At 41.8% G+C, this 13499-nt stretch overlaps 1 protein-coding gene across 5 annotated transcripts in view; it reads right to left on the reverse strand.

The window, feature by feature from the left end:
* FKBP5 (FKBP prolyl isomerase 5) overlaps positions 1–9838 on the reverse strand; it is a 118788-nt gene extending 108950 nt beyond the window's left edge. For 4 of the 5 annotated variants that reach the window (XM_059400107.1, XM_059400103.1, XM_059400104.1 and 1 more), the window contains exons 1-2: positions 9710–9838; positions 2575–2680 (exon numbers count right to left, since the gene is read on the reverse strand). The gene's annotated coding sequence lies outside the window, so the exon portion shown is untranslated. Of the gene's footprint in view, positions 1–2574; positions 2681–8914; positions 9006–9709 lie in introns of those variants that run through there. The other variant, XM_059400106.1, reaches the window with a different exon arrangement.
* Positions 9839–13499: the final 3661 nt, after the last annotated feature.

Raw genomic sequence — 13499 nt, forward strand, 5'->3', positions numbered from 1 at the left:
CTAGATTAGGAACAATCTCCTGCTTTAACATCTTAACCAAATCAAGATTATTATACTGAAAATGAAAAGGACAAAAAGATTAAAAGAGTCATTATAAAGTTAGAAACAAACTATTTTAGTGACTCAATGAATTTAGGAAGTAAGAGTAAAAATAACCAACAAGAATAATGAAGTGACTGGGTGCCTGGGTGGCTCAGTGGGTTAAGCTGCTGCCTTCGGCTCAGGTCATGATCTCAGGGTCCTGGGATCGAGTCCCACATCGGGCTCTCTGCTCAGCAGGGAGCCTGCTTCCCTCTCTCTCTCTCTGCCTGCCTCTCTGTCTACTGTGATCTCTGTCAAATAAATAAAATAAAATCTTTAAAAAAAAAAAAAAAGAATAATGAAGTTACTAACAGCTGAAGAGGAAAACTGGGAAGAGCTTTTCAGCTGGGGGTAAGGGGAGGGGTGTTCGTGTGCAGCTGCTACAGGGATGGTATTTAAACATATTTAGTTTCAAGACATAGGTAAAAATTTGGGCCTCAAGTTTAGACAAAAGATAGAGATTTGCGGTCTAGAAAGCAGAGCAATGATTAAGTTTATAGAGAAAGAGAAGGTTATGGAAAAGACAATAGCAACCCTCAGATATTACACTTTGAAGATAACCTAACCTTTCAGATGAATAATACTTATCATACAGATATGGAATATTTGGACTGCTTTGTTCTAAATGAAAAGCTAAAAAAAATTAATTTTTTTCTCAGGCTATGAATTAACAGGAAAAAAAACTAACAATTAAAATAGTTTCAAAATTATGGTTTGTCCAAAGTCAAGCCTCTGAACTAAAACACAATGCTTCTGAAGTTTCTCTATTTATAAGAAAACTTTTGGAAAAAACAGAAAAATCTGATGCACCAATACTACTACTATTTTACAATAGTGGTGAGAACTTAAAAGAACATTAACCAAAATGCGGATAATTAATAAATCTGGAGAACAGGTATATGGAAGTTCATAATACTATTCTCCCCAGTTCTGTGTAGTTTAAAACTTCCATAGTTAAAAAAAAAAAGTCTTTAAAAAGCCTACCTACAGATATTTTAAAAATTCTTTTCAATGATTCCAGGGTCCTGGGATCGAGCCCCGCATCAGGCTCTCTGCTCAGTGGGGAGCCTGCTTCCCCCCTCTCTCTCTGCCTGCCTCTGGGCCTACTTGTGATCTATCTGTCAAATAAATAAATAAAATCTTTAAAAAAATAAAACTTTTTTTGAGAAAGCATGAACACAAGTCGGAGAGGGGCAGGGAGAGGGAGAAAAAGACTCCCAAGAAGGCTCCACCCCCAGCAAGAGCCCAAGGTGGGGCTCCATCTCATCACCTGAGCCAAAAATCAAGACCAACTGAGCCACCCAGGCACTCCAGATATCTTAAAAATTCTATCTGTCGTTAAGGCTTGACAACTCAAAACAAAATTCTAACAGACAAAAACTTTTCAAATAATGTTTTATTGATTCTCAATAGATTAATCAAATTTAATGTGTATGAAAGGGAGAAAACATCCTGTCATTTTAGAGGACTATAAATATGTTCATTAAAAAGAAAAAAATCCATTTACCCATGTTGGCTGACGCTGAAGAATTGTTATTTTTCTCTTCAAAGAACTTTTATTTTTGTTAAAAAAAAAATATATATATATAGTCCATATAAACATATGTGTTAGTTACGAAAAGCAAAATAAACATTTATTCCCAGTATCAATGATTGATTCATTGGACATGCTGGTTAGCTATCATATTATCTCAAACATCTTCCAACTCTAGTAAATAATCAAACAACTTTTTACAGAGATGCAAAAAAAAAAAAAAAAAAGGGCCAATATCCACAAATTAGAAACAAATATTTAAAATTATATAAACTAATGAGGGGGGAAAGTTGAAAGTTTTTAACAATGATCATAGTTTAAGCTAGGATTTAAATAGATGAAATTTAAGTCGTATCACTCTACTGAGACCATGATAGTACCGCAACTAGCAGAGAACAAATTGACCGCTTAGATTTACCACTTACTGATAAGCAAGAGTAGTATATATGGTTTACAAGCGCATATCTTTCCTCTCTATGATAAACAGCACCACCCAAAAATGATAAGTAGATTTGTTTGCCTTCTCTTCATCTGTAAGTTCCAAGAAATAAAAACTATACATGTCTGTGCAAAACCTAGCACGCTGTAGGGGTACAACTCTTCTAACAGGAATAATCAATTCCCAGAAAAGTATTGCTAGCTATCAGTCTCACTTCCTAGGTGATGTGCATAGGATAACAAAATCAAGCAGGGTTTCCTTGCTGGCAGTTCTGCCTTCAATCATTTTCAGAATCTTATTTCTTCTAATGAAACAGGTCATTAGGAAACTTTAGAGAGAAGCGGAGTGTATACATCTATGTAAAGACAAAAGAAGGCTGACAGAGATTCTCTTTTTCCCCATCACTATGAAAGCACTGATGAAGTCTGAATTGAGGTATTTCACTTTTTGCAGGTAACAAGATCACTGTCCTCTTCAAATTGTTGTAGCTTTTTTCCTAATTAAAGTAAAAATTACATACCGTAAAGTGTCCAGATCTTAAGTAGTCAGCTCAATAAGTTTGATCAAGCGCATACACCAACAACTGGTGAATCTCAATGTTCCTTGTATTAGGCCTTGCAACTTCTCTGTAAGTTAAAAATTATATGAAAATAAGAAGTTACACAACAAGTATACACTGAATTAGCATTACCAAAGTCAAGTTACAGAATACTTCTATCTCCCCAGAAAGGTCCCTTTTGCCCCCTTCCAGTCTACCACAACCCTTACCCAGAAGCCACTGTCCTGATTTCTATCACCACACCTAAAGTTTTGCCTGTTCTTATATTTCTCATAAATGGCATCATTTGGTACATACTTGTGCCTCGCTTCTCTTGCTCTGAATAATATTTCTGAGATTCATTTATGTTGTGTGAATCAGTAGTCCATTCCTATTATGAAAAAAGCTGCATGAACATTTTACATCAATCTTTTTGCAAACATGTACTTTATTCCCCTTAATGCAATAAGATTTCACTTAAAAAGGGGAGGGTTCCAACATATAAATGAGCCCATAAAGTCATATAGTATAGAAAGATGAACTGATTGCCCATAAACATATCACAAAAATATATAGTTATATAAAATACAAAAAATATAGGTGTTTTATCTGTGTGAGTATGTATATAAATGAATAGATTCTGAGAAGTCCACCTGGAACCAACAAAGATATTTTTTAAAAACTTATAAAGTTCATAGTGAAAATAAATCTAAGATGGGAATGCTGTCTGTTTAATTTTTCTTAGTAAGTATTATGTATTAACCCAAGAATGCTTCAAAAGAGAAACAGATTTCTTTCCACCTAAGTTGCCCTGTTCTGCTTCAATGAAATAGCTCCTTCTCATAACAAATCTCCTCTCCAAACTAGAACTTCAAAATATTAAATGTTACCTCCACTACATAATAATTTTTTATGCAAGGTGTAAAACCCAAAATATGTGTTAAAATTACAAGTTTTATCGTATTGTCTTGCTTTTTAAAAAAGTTAAACAGGGAAATAATCCATTGGCTAATACTTAACATGGGTAAAGACCATTCCATCTTCATGGAGAATATATTCTGAAAAGGACTCAATCTCTAGAATGTTTTCTCCATCCCAAAAAGTAATTTACTACAGCATTAAGTCTATGACAAACACATCTTGACTTTGAAATCCCACTGCGTAATTTTCAGCTGAAAGCAGAGGAGGTTCTTTAATTTCCAGAGGTAGTAACATTAAGTAACATACATACAAATCTGATTTTTTAAAAGATCTGTTTGAAATTCCCAGACCTGCTTTTGATAATTAGATGATCATTTTTAGGGACTAGAAGTGGATCCTCATTTAACATCACTTATAAATTGCCAAAATGGAGGCAGAATGCTACAAATGGTTCTAGAAATTTACCACTGCTTGCTTTAGGAAGGGTTTGCAACTATAAAAGGAGGAAACAACCCTGTTTTAAAGATGTTTGATCTTTGTTCATCTTTTATTCCTCCTCCCCCAAAATGAGCAACTTCAAGGACACACAATTCTAATGTACTACGTTTTTAAAAAACATTCTTAGCATTTGGAGGTTCCTTAACTTTCACAGATGTGTGATTATTCACTTAACCCATTACTCACTCTGAAAATACATCATTTTCACTTTTCTAATAATTATACCATTTTCTAAAACTAGGAAAACAGTTTTGATTAACTTACAAAAACAACAGCAGCTCTATAAACAGCTACAACCTCCAACTTTCATTATCTTTTTCCTGTTTTAAAGAATTACAATCTTATTCTTATTTTTAAAGTGTTTTTCTTCCAGACCAAGAGTAGAAAACAGATACAATAAATGTGTAGACCCCATACTCCCTCTGGTGGTCCTTTATTCTCATTAACTAGCCGTTTTCCAAAAGACTGGAAGTAAATACTAAATTAAGCATAAAATGAACTTGCTCCATTTAAGGATTATATATAGCCTTAAATGTTTAAGTTTCAACTGAGTACAGGCCCATTCTTTTCACTAAAAAACACGAGATATAATCATTTTGAGTACTTGAATTTTAGTGTTTCAAATACTGCTAAAATATCCTTAGTAACCTGTTACACAGATTAGTTACAAGGGTGCATAAGGACCTACTATAACTAATTTTAAACTGTCTCTTCTGACAGAAGAGTCTTTTACCTGGTATGTATCTTTTTCATAAATTAAGTCATACTTAAGTAGTTATCGATTTTTTTTTAAGATTTTATTTATTTATTTGACAGAGAGAGAGATCACAAGTAGGCAGAGAGGCAGGCAGAGAGAGAGGAGAAGCAGGCTCCCCACTGAGCACAGAGGCTGATGCCGGTCTCAATCCCAGGACTCTGAGACCATGACCTGAGCTGAAGGCAGAGGTTGAACCCACTGAGCCACGGAGGCGCTCTTGGTTACTGTTTTTAAATCAATAGTTACTTTCATACTAACAACCACTTAATCTCCTATGTGTATAGATTTCATTTTCTTTTACACTTTGGGGATATATTATCAGAAGTTAAAAATGCCCTGTAGGTCATTCCTCTCTCCTTGGCCATCTTGGCGACTGCTCTTGGTTGGAGTTTGTCCTGCATCTAAAGCAAGAAGATGGTGGCTGCACAGAAGAAAAAGTCACTGGAGTGAATTATCTCTAGGCTCCAACTCAATATAAGTGAACAGTACATGATGGGGTACAAGCAGACAAAATGATCAAAGATGGCCAAGCAAAACTGGTAATCCTAGCCAACAACTGCCTGCCTTGAGGAACTCTGAAATACAGTACTACATCACATTGGCCAAAACGTGTTCATTGCTAAAGCGGCAATAATATTGAATTGGACACAGCATGTGGAAAATACCAAAGTGTGCACCCTGGTTATCAATGATCCAGGCAATTCTGGTATCATTAAAAGCATACCACAAAAGACTGGTAAAAAGTAAATCATGCAAAATTTTTCTTTAATAGGGGTGCCTGTGGGGCTCAGTGGGTTAGGCCTCTGCCTTTGGCTCAGGTCATGATCTCAGGGTCCTGGGATCGAACCCCCACATCTGGCTCTCTGGTCAGCAGCTGTATATTATAAAATATACAGCTCTCTGCGCAGCTCTCTGCTCAGAGCTCTCTGCTCTGCTTCCCCCTCTCTCTCTGCTTGCCTCTCTCTGTCTACTTGTGATCTGTCAAATAAATAAAATCTTAAAATTTTTTTCTTTAATAAAACTTTAATAAAAGCTAGAGATTGTTTGATAAAACAAAATGCACTGTAGAAAATTCAGAAATGTATAATTAAAAAATCTAATTTATTAATCAGCTAGGTTAAAAAGTTTAAATAGTTTCAGGGTGCCTGTCTGGCTCTGTCGGTGGAGCATGTGTCTCTTGACCTCCAGATTGTGGGTTCAAGTACAACACCGGGTGTACAGATTTCTTTAAATCGTTTTTTTTTTTTTTTTTTTTTAAGATTTTATTTATTGGGCGCCTGGGTGGCTCAGTGGGTTAAGCCGCTGCCTTCGGCTCAGGTCATGATCTCAGGGTCCTGGGATCGAGTCCCGCATTGGGCTCTCTGCTCGGCGGGGAGCCTGCTTCCTCCTCTCTCTCTCTCTGCCTGCCTCTCAGTGTACTTGTAATTTCTCTCTGTCAAATAAATAAATAAAATCTTTAAAAAAAAAATAAAAAAAAGATTTTATTTATTTATTTGACAGACGGAGATCACAAGTAGGCAGAGAGGCAGGCAGGGGGGTGGGGGGAGCAGGCTCCCTGCTGAACACAGAGCCTGATCTATGGCTCGATCCCCAGGACCCTAGGATCATGACCTGGGCAGAAGGCAGAGGCTTTAACACACTGAGCCACCCAGGTGCCCCAAATTACTTAAATCTTAAAAAAAAAAAAAGTTCAAATAGTTTCAGAATTATAAAATATACATATTTGGTTGTTCAGTATTAAATAATTACAGAATTTGCTGTGGCAAAATATGTACAATATAGATTTTTTTCTTGGGGTGCCTGGGTGGCTCAGCCAGTAAAGCATCTGCCTGCTGCTCAGGTTAATGATACCAGGGTCCTGGGACCAAGACCCAGTCGAACTCCCTGCTCACAGGGAGCCTGCGTTCTCCCTCTGCCTCTCTCATTAATAAATAATAAAATCTTTTTTTTAAAAGTACAGATTTTTTCTTTAGGAATTGTGAAAAATTACAGTAAGGGCCTGTATAGAGATATTCCAGTATGACATGCATATTACTGTCAAATAAAGCCACATTGATGTCTAAGAGGATCATCTGATTTATTCCTCAAATTAGCTATTTTAATAAATGTCCTTGTTTTTTTGTGGTCCTATTCATTCAAAAATATTTGCCCACTCCCAAATTCAAAATTCAAAAGGAACCACACCTGAGGATAAATGACTGAAACACACTCACAATGTTTACCATATAGATGTGAGACTTCAACTTATGCTTAATTTTGAAACTGAAATGTGGTTGATAATTTTATGATATGGTCTACCACAAGTTAAAGTGGACAAAAAAACCCAGTAAAATACCTAAAAACTGAATTTGAAAATGGGTTTTTAATTACAGTTACTTTATAAAGTTCTTAAATTATGCTTTTATATAAATAAAACTATGAAATATAAGTTTAATTTATCATATGTGGTATATTTAAATATCACCATAGGTTACAGATTATAATACTTATTATACATAGTAAATTACACACAGTAGTTAAACTAGTATATTCCTATACACTTTAAAGAACAATCACCTAAATCATCCAAAACAATGAGGACCCCCAGACTTATAAGATTCCTTACAACTATCTATATAGAATAAAACCAACTCTACAGGACAAATCACTGTTCAGCCAACCTACCGTAAGCATCAAAAAGACAACTTAGCTTTAATAGCAATAATTTCTTCTATAGCTACAGAAAGACTATGTTCTTTCTTCTCTAGACGGATTCATTCTAAGCTAAGAAACTTTTAGGAAACTAAATAACCCAAAGTATGTGTTCTCTTCCAATCCAAGAATAAACAGAAAACTGAAGTTTTAATTAGTTGCCTAATCCAGTATTTTGCGTTTTTCATGTTGAACTGGTTAAAATTATGTTTTAAAAAAGAAATTCATCTAAACTACCATAACTAAAAAATTAAAGATTCAGAAAAATATTTGTTCTGTTAAATGTTGTAAAGACAAAGACCTCATAACTTTAAGCCCATTGTTTTAGTGACAGAAAACATTTCATAAAACCATCTTTGATTTTGTTTTTAAAAATCCCAGTCACAACAAGCCTATTGGTTAAAGCATTCAGCTTTAAATGGTGTTACTAATTAGCTAGGTAAATAGTAAAATTATAATTCAGTAAAATACTAATAAAGTAGCATAATTAAATCAAAACTGTAACTTTGTTCTTAAGAAGTAACACTTCTATTAAATAAATATAAATCATCCCCAGAAGATAAAGACACATCAGAAAAAAATTGAGCTAAATCAGGTGTTATAAATAAATTTAAATATGTAAAAACTACATTTAAAAATTGTTATGCATTATTTTCAAATGTATTTTTTTCTGTAGATGCCTTATATTGGTCAGGGCCGTAACTGCAGATTAAGTAGAGGTCAGTTGGGAGAAAGACAAAGAGAAAATGGTAAGTGAAAGTATCACAAATAAAGATTTCCCTAAAAGAATAAAAAAATCTTTCAAGTCTATCCTTGAATTTTGATTCAAACACCAAGAGAGAAAGCTACTATAATTCTCTAACGTAAAAACCCTCGGGAGTTGGGGGGGGGGACAGAATTCCATAGACTATTAAAAATACTTAACCGAAATATGCCTTAACTCTTCCCTTGTCCACAATCTAACAAAATGGTAAGACAATGAAAATAAACACTCCTGTCTACCTTCAGCGAGGCAAAGAAAGCTCCCATTCAACGCTAAGCCTTATTCCAATGGAAAACATCCTCCTGAAAAGTAAATCCAAAACCACGAGCTCAAACTACTTCATGCAGAATTTTCTGAATGGCGGCCAAACGTTGTACACGCTGTCCTGAACCACAGATATCTAGAGTTCTGCATTCTCCATTTACTTTGTACCTTACTATGCTTTTGCCACCACTGCAGAAACCGAACTGTTAAGTAAGACTACAATGTTCCTCCAAGCTCGTCCTACACGCTGCTGACCCCATCGAATGGTTAGGTTTGTTTTTAAATCAATACTGGGTTTGGCTTCTATACGATCGCCAGCACAGCTTTTCAGACATCAGTGGAAGCAGTTCTAACATTCTAGGAGTGAACCGAATGAGGAGCCCTAGAACAAGTTTTAACTGGCTTTCACCTGGCAAGAGAATAATCACCTGTTAAAACGGCGCTGCACCGGCACCCTCCAAGAGCGGCCGAGCACCGGGATGCTGTATCCCAGCCACTTGTCCCAGGCGGCAGGTGAAGGCGGAGAACACGCATCCACACCCACCGCCCGGGGAGCGCAAACCGAAAGCGAGGAGGGCAGCCGCGGGACACTCGGTTATCCTCGCCCGCCACGGGCCCCGCCAGGTGTGCGCGGCTCCATCGCGCCCGGCGTCCCGGCGCACCGCTCACCCCGGCTCGACTTCGCCCGCCGCCCGGGCCCCAGAAGGCGAAGTTTCTCTCCCGCCCGCGGCGGCTGCTGCTCACGCGCCGCCCGGCTCTCGGCGGGTCCCGCAGCCTGCTCCGGGCGGTCGCGGTCACAGGCGCCGGGCCTCGGGCGAGTCGGGGGCCGCCGACGGGAGCCGGAGCCGGGACCTGTCACCTCGGGCGGGAAACAAAAGCCGGGTGAGGACAAGCCGGCGCGACCGGCCTCGCCTCCGCGAGGGGGAGCGCGGCGGGGGCGGGGAGCGGCTCTCGCGGCCGCCGGACTCCGCGCCTCCCAAAGGGAGCACCGGCCCCGAGGGCCGGCGGGTCACAGAGGGGCTCCGCAGTGGGGCTAGGGGCACCCGGCGCGCTCGCCTCGAGGCTTGCCCGGCACCGTTCGCCCCGAAGCGCCGCTCCGGGGGCTGGGAACCCATGCATGAGGGTGCGCCGCAGCGCGGCGGCCCCCGGACCGCGAAGGAGGGAATTCGGCTCCCGAGGCGCTGCGGCCGCCCGCCCCATCCCTATGGCCATGGCGCCGGTACCTGTCGCAGTGGTTGCTCCTCGGCCCGGTCTCTCTCTGCCTCACCCGCGCGCTGCTCTGCCCCCAGCCCGCCCGGCAGGCCGTCCGCGCGCTGGACGCCGCCGCCCGAGACTGGCAGCGCCCGCGAACCGGCCCGAATCCCCCGGGCAGCGCCCGGCACGGTCCCGCCCCTGCCGGCCGCAGGACCCGCCTTCCATAGGGCCCTGGGGCTGTCAGTCCGCCCCCAAAAGGCGCGCGGGCTGTCGCTCCGCCTGTCCGGATTGGTGGCCGCGCGCCGTCCATGCAAATGAGACCCCGCCCCCGTCCTTTTGCACCTCCGCCTTGGTGTAAACTCCGCCTCTCCACAGCTGCCCACGTGTCTGGCCCTTGGCCTTTGTGGGGCGGGAGGGAAGGGATGGAGGAAACTGACCGACGCCCCCTCACACCATCTCTTACCTCCAGAGAAACTCATGCCTAAACAAGCTAGTTGACTTCACATCTGAATAGTATCTCTGAAAGCTCTACCCTCCTGTTTACCCGGCCTACCTCTCAGAGAATGGAGCGGGTAGGCCTGGCTGCTTGTGTCAGGTAAGCGGACTAGGTTAGCGCCAGGAAGTCAAAGATGCCCAGTTGAGTCTGGGGAAATCCCACTTTGAGAGCGAGTTTAGCACGCAGCATTTCCCTATGGACACTAAATGACTGTGAAGACAGTGGTTGGCCGTGGCTTTCTGCCTTTTTAGCGTGAGATACGAGGCGATTGAGACGGCAAAGGTCCTTAAAAAATGTTTGTGTTCTCTGATCGCCTACTGTCGCACCCCACCCCTGCCATCAACAAAGGGGTAGACCTGCTGAACAAACTCTCCTTAAGGAGGGGCCAAACTCCTCCAGCTGGAAGGCTGGCTCCCTCTGTGTAGTTCCCCATAGAGATTCAGATGAGGGACTTGAGTTGGCCGCACCTGGGCTTGAGTTGGCCGCACCTGGCCTTTAGGGGATAACTAAGTCAATCCCTCACTGTTAAGGAAACTGAAACCTAAAGTCCCATAGCTATGGAGCTTAATAGTCACCTGTGGAAACCTGATGTCTCATAACCAGATCAGAAGCCACATCTCTTAGCTCCAAATCTGCTCTCTGCATTATGTCATGTTGGTCATTTAGGTATTTCTGAAGAACCTCTTCAACAAATCACCATCACGGCCTTCAGGAGGTGGTGCCTGCAGAGAGGGCAACTAGAACCAACACTGAAACCTCCTCAAGGGCAAGGGACCTGACTTAATGCCTGTAAGTTTCACTCTTTACCAGATGCCACTGAAACAATTTATTCATGCATTAATTCAACAAGACACTGGTGATTAAACCCAAACCCAACCTTTTATCCTTCAATGATTTGTTCTAAAAGTTTCCAACACAAGCTGATTAAAAATCTACCAACAGGGGAGCCTGGGTGGCTTGGTAAAGCGTGGGGCTCTTGGTTTCACCTCAGGTCATGATCTAAGGGTTGTGAAATCAATCCCCTCCACCTGCTCTGGGAGTCTGCCTGTTCCTCTCCCTCTGCTCCTCCCCTTTCTCGTGTGCATGCACTCTCTCAAATAAATTAATCAATTTAAGAAAAGAATCTACTAATAGCAAATGCTGTGCGCAGAGTATACATAGGTGAAAAGACACTGTGACAGCTCTTGAAAGCTTTAGCCAGGGAAATAGTAACATCCACAGCACCTGTCAATACCACTTACATTACAGTGGGCAGCTCCAAGAAGAAGCAATTGGCTCTTCCTGGGAAAGGCAGGGAAGGCTTCACGGAAGAGGTGACAGTAGAGCTGACTCCTAAAGATGGAGTCTTCAAAGATGGTGTTTGCCAGACGGAGGGATGTGGAAGAGGGAAAAGGGGGATTCCTGGACTCCAGAGGATAGTGTGAGCAGAAAGCACGCAGACCTGGAAAAGCCTAGTAATTAAGGGAATAGCGAGGAGAAATATGGGCAAATCTGCAGGGCTGTGTGGTCATGTCACATGCTCTGGGACCAGGCTCTTCCAGGAGGAAGACAGAAAGGCCCTGGAGGCTGCCAGGCTGTGTTGTAACACACCGCAGCAAACAACAACAGGGCCTGTAGATACAGCTGCAGGCTTTTTTTTTCTAGGCCAGCGTCTGTGGGGAACAGTCAGTTCCACAGTTCTGATGGCAGCCTGGCTGGCCCCACCCACTCTCTCAGAAAACCACTCCGGTCACTGCACTTGCCCTCCTTGGCATTTGGAAACACGTGTGCTTGCAATTTCCCCAAACACTGCTGCCCTTCAGAACTCAAAGATAACGTGGGCTATGGCTGCAGACACCTTGGTGTGGGACGGACAGCCCTTTCCTAATGCACAGAGTGGTTCTTTTCAGGGCCTGTTACCAAGGCTGGCTTCAGGGGGCATGTGACCTACACTTGGTTTCATGCTCTGCTGTCACTGTCTTGAGATTCTTCATAATTTCTCAACATTGCATTTTCATTTTGCACTGGGACCTGCAAATTATGTAGCCAGTCCTATCTGTCACTGTCACTGGGAATACTGTGATCCTGCTCAAATCATATCTCATTTTTAAAGTACTTGGCATTCACTAGGTTTATTCACATGCACTGTATCACTTGAGTCTCACAATGGCAATGTGGGATAGGTCTGCATTACTAGCCCTATTCATTAGCCAAGAAAACTGAAGTTTGGCTAACTTCTCCAGGTAGCACCTCAAGGAGTGGCAAAGCTTGTATTTGAACTCAGCCCACACAAGCCCTATTCCATCTGCTATGGAGCTACCTGTTGTTGATTTCAAAATCCTTTCAAAGACAGATTTGCACAGGAAGGATGTACTGGGGTTTTTTGTTTTTGTTTTTGTTTTAAGTAAGCTCTACACCCAACATGGGGCTTGAACTCATGACCCTGAGATCAAGAGTTGCACGCTCTAACGGCTGAGGCAGCCAGGTGCCCCAAGGATGCATTGTTTTAAGAGTCAGAACACATGCTGGAGTGAATATATGTCATTTCGTGGCTTCTTATCACATCTGCACAATTTTTCATTAATTTTGAAAAAAATTCAGCCATTGTATGTTTAAATATTGTTTCTTACTCTTTCCTTCTGGGCCCCCAGCTGAAATACCTATTAGACCTTCTCACTACATCCTTTTCTTTTATTTTTCGTTTTTTCTATCTTTTGTTCTTCAATGCTATGTTCTAAAAGTTTCTTGTGACTACTTTTCATTTCACTAATTCTGTCTTCAGCTTTTAATTTTTTATATTTTTAAAATATTTTATGTATTTATTTAACAGAGAGCCATATGCGCAAGAGGGAACATAAGCCAGGGGGTGGGGGGAGGCGTGGTGAGAAAGGGAGAAACAGGCTTCCTGCAGAACAGAGAGCCTGATGTGGGGCTCCATGCAGGGCTGGATGCAGGGCTCTATACGGAGATCGATGTAGGGCTCGATCCCAAGAGCAGAATCATGACCTGAGTTGAAGGCAGACACTTAATGACTGAGCCACCCAGGCACCCCTTTAAAAAGCCTTTACCTTTGGGGCACCTGGGTGGCTCAGTGGATTAAAGCCTCTGCCTTCAGCTCAGGTCATGATCCCAGGGTCCTGAGATCAAGCCCCACATCTGGCTCTCTGCTCAGCAGGGGGCCTGCTTCCTCATCTCTCTCTGCCTGCCTCTCTGCCTACTTGTGATCTCTGTCTGTCACATAAATAAATAAAATCTTAAAAAAAGGGGCGCCTGGGTGGCTCAGTGGGTTAAAGCCTCTGCCTTCGGCTCAGGTCATGATCCCAGGGTCATGGGATCGAGCCCCT

Source organism: Mustela nigripes, chromosome 5 (genome assembly GCF_022355385.1).
Source record: "Mustela nigripes isolate SB6536 chromosome 5, MUSNIG.SB6536, whole genome shotgun sequence".
Lineage (NCBI taxonomy): Eukaryota > Metazoa > Chordata > Mammalia > Carnivora > Mustelidae > Mustela > Mustela nigripes.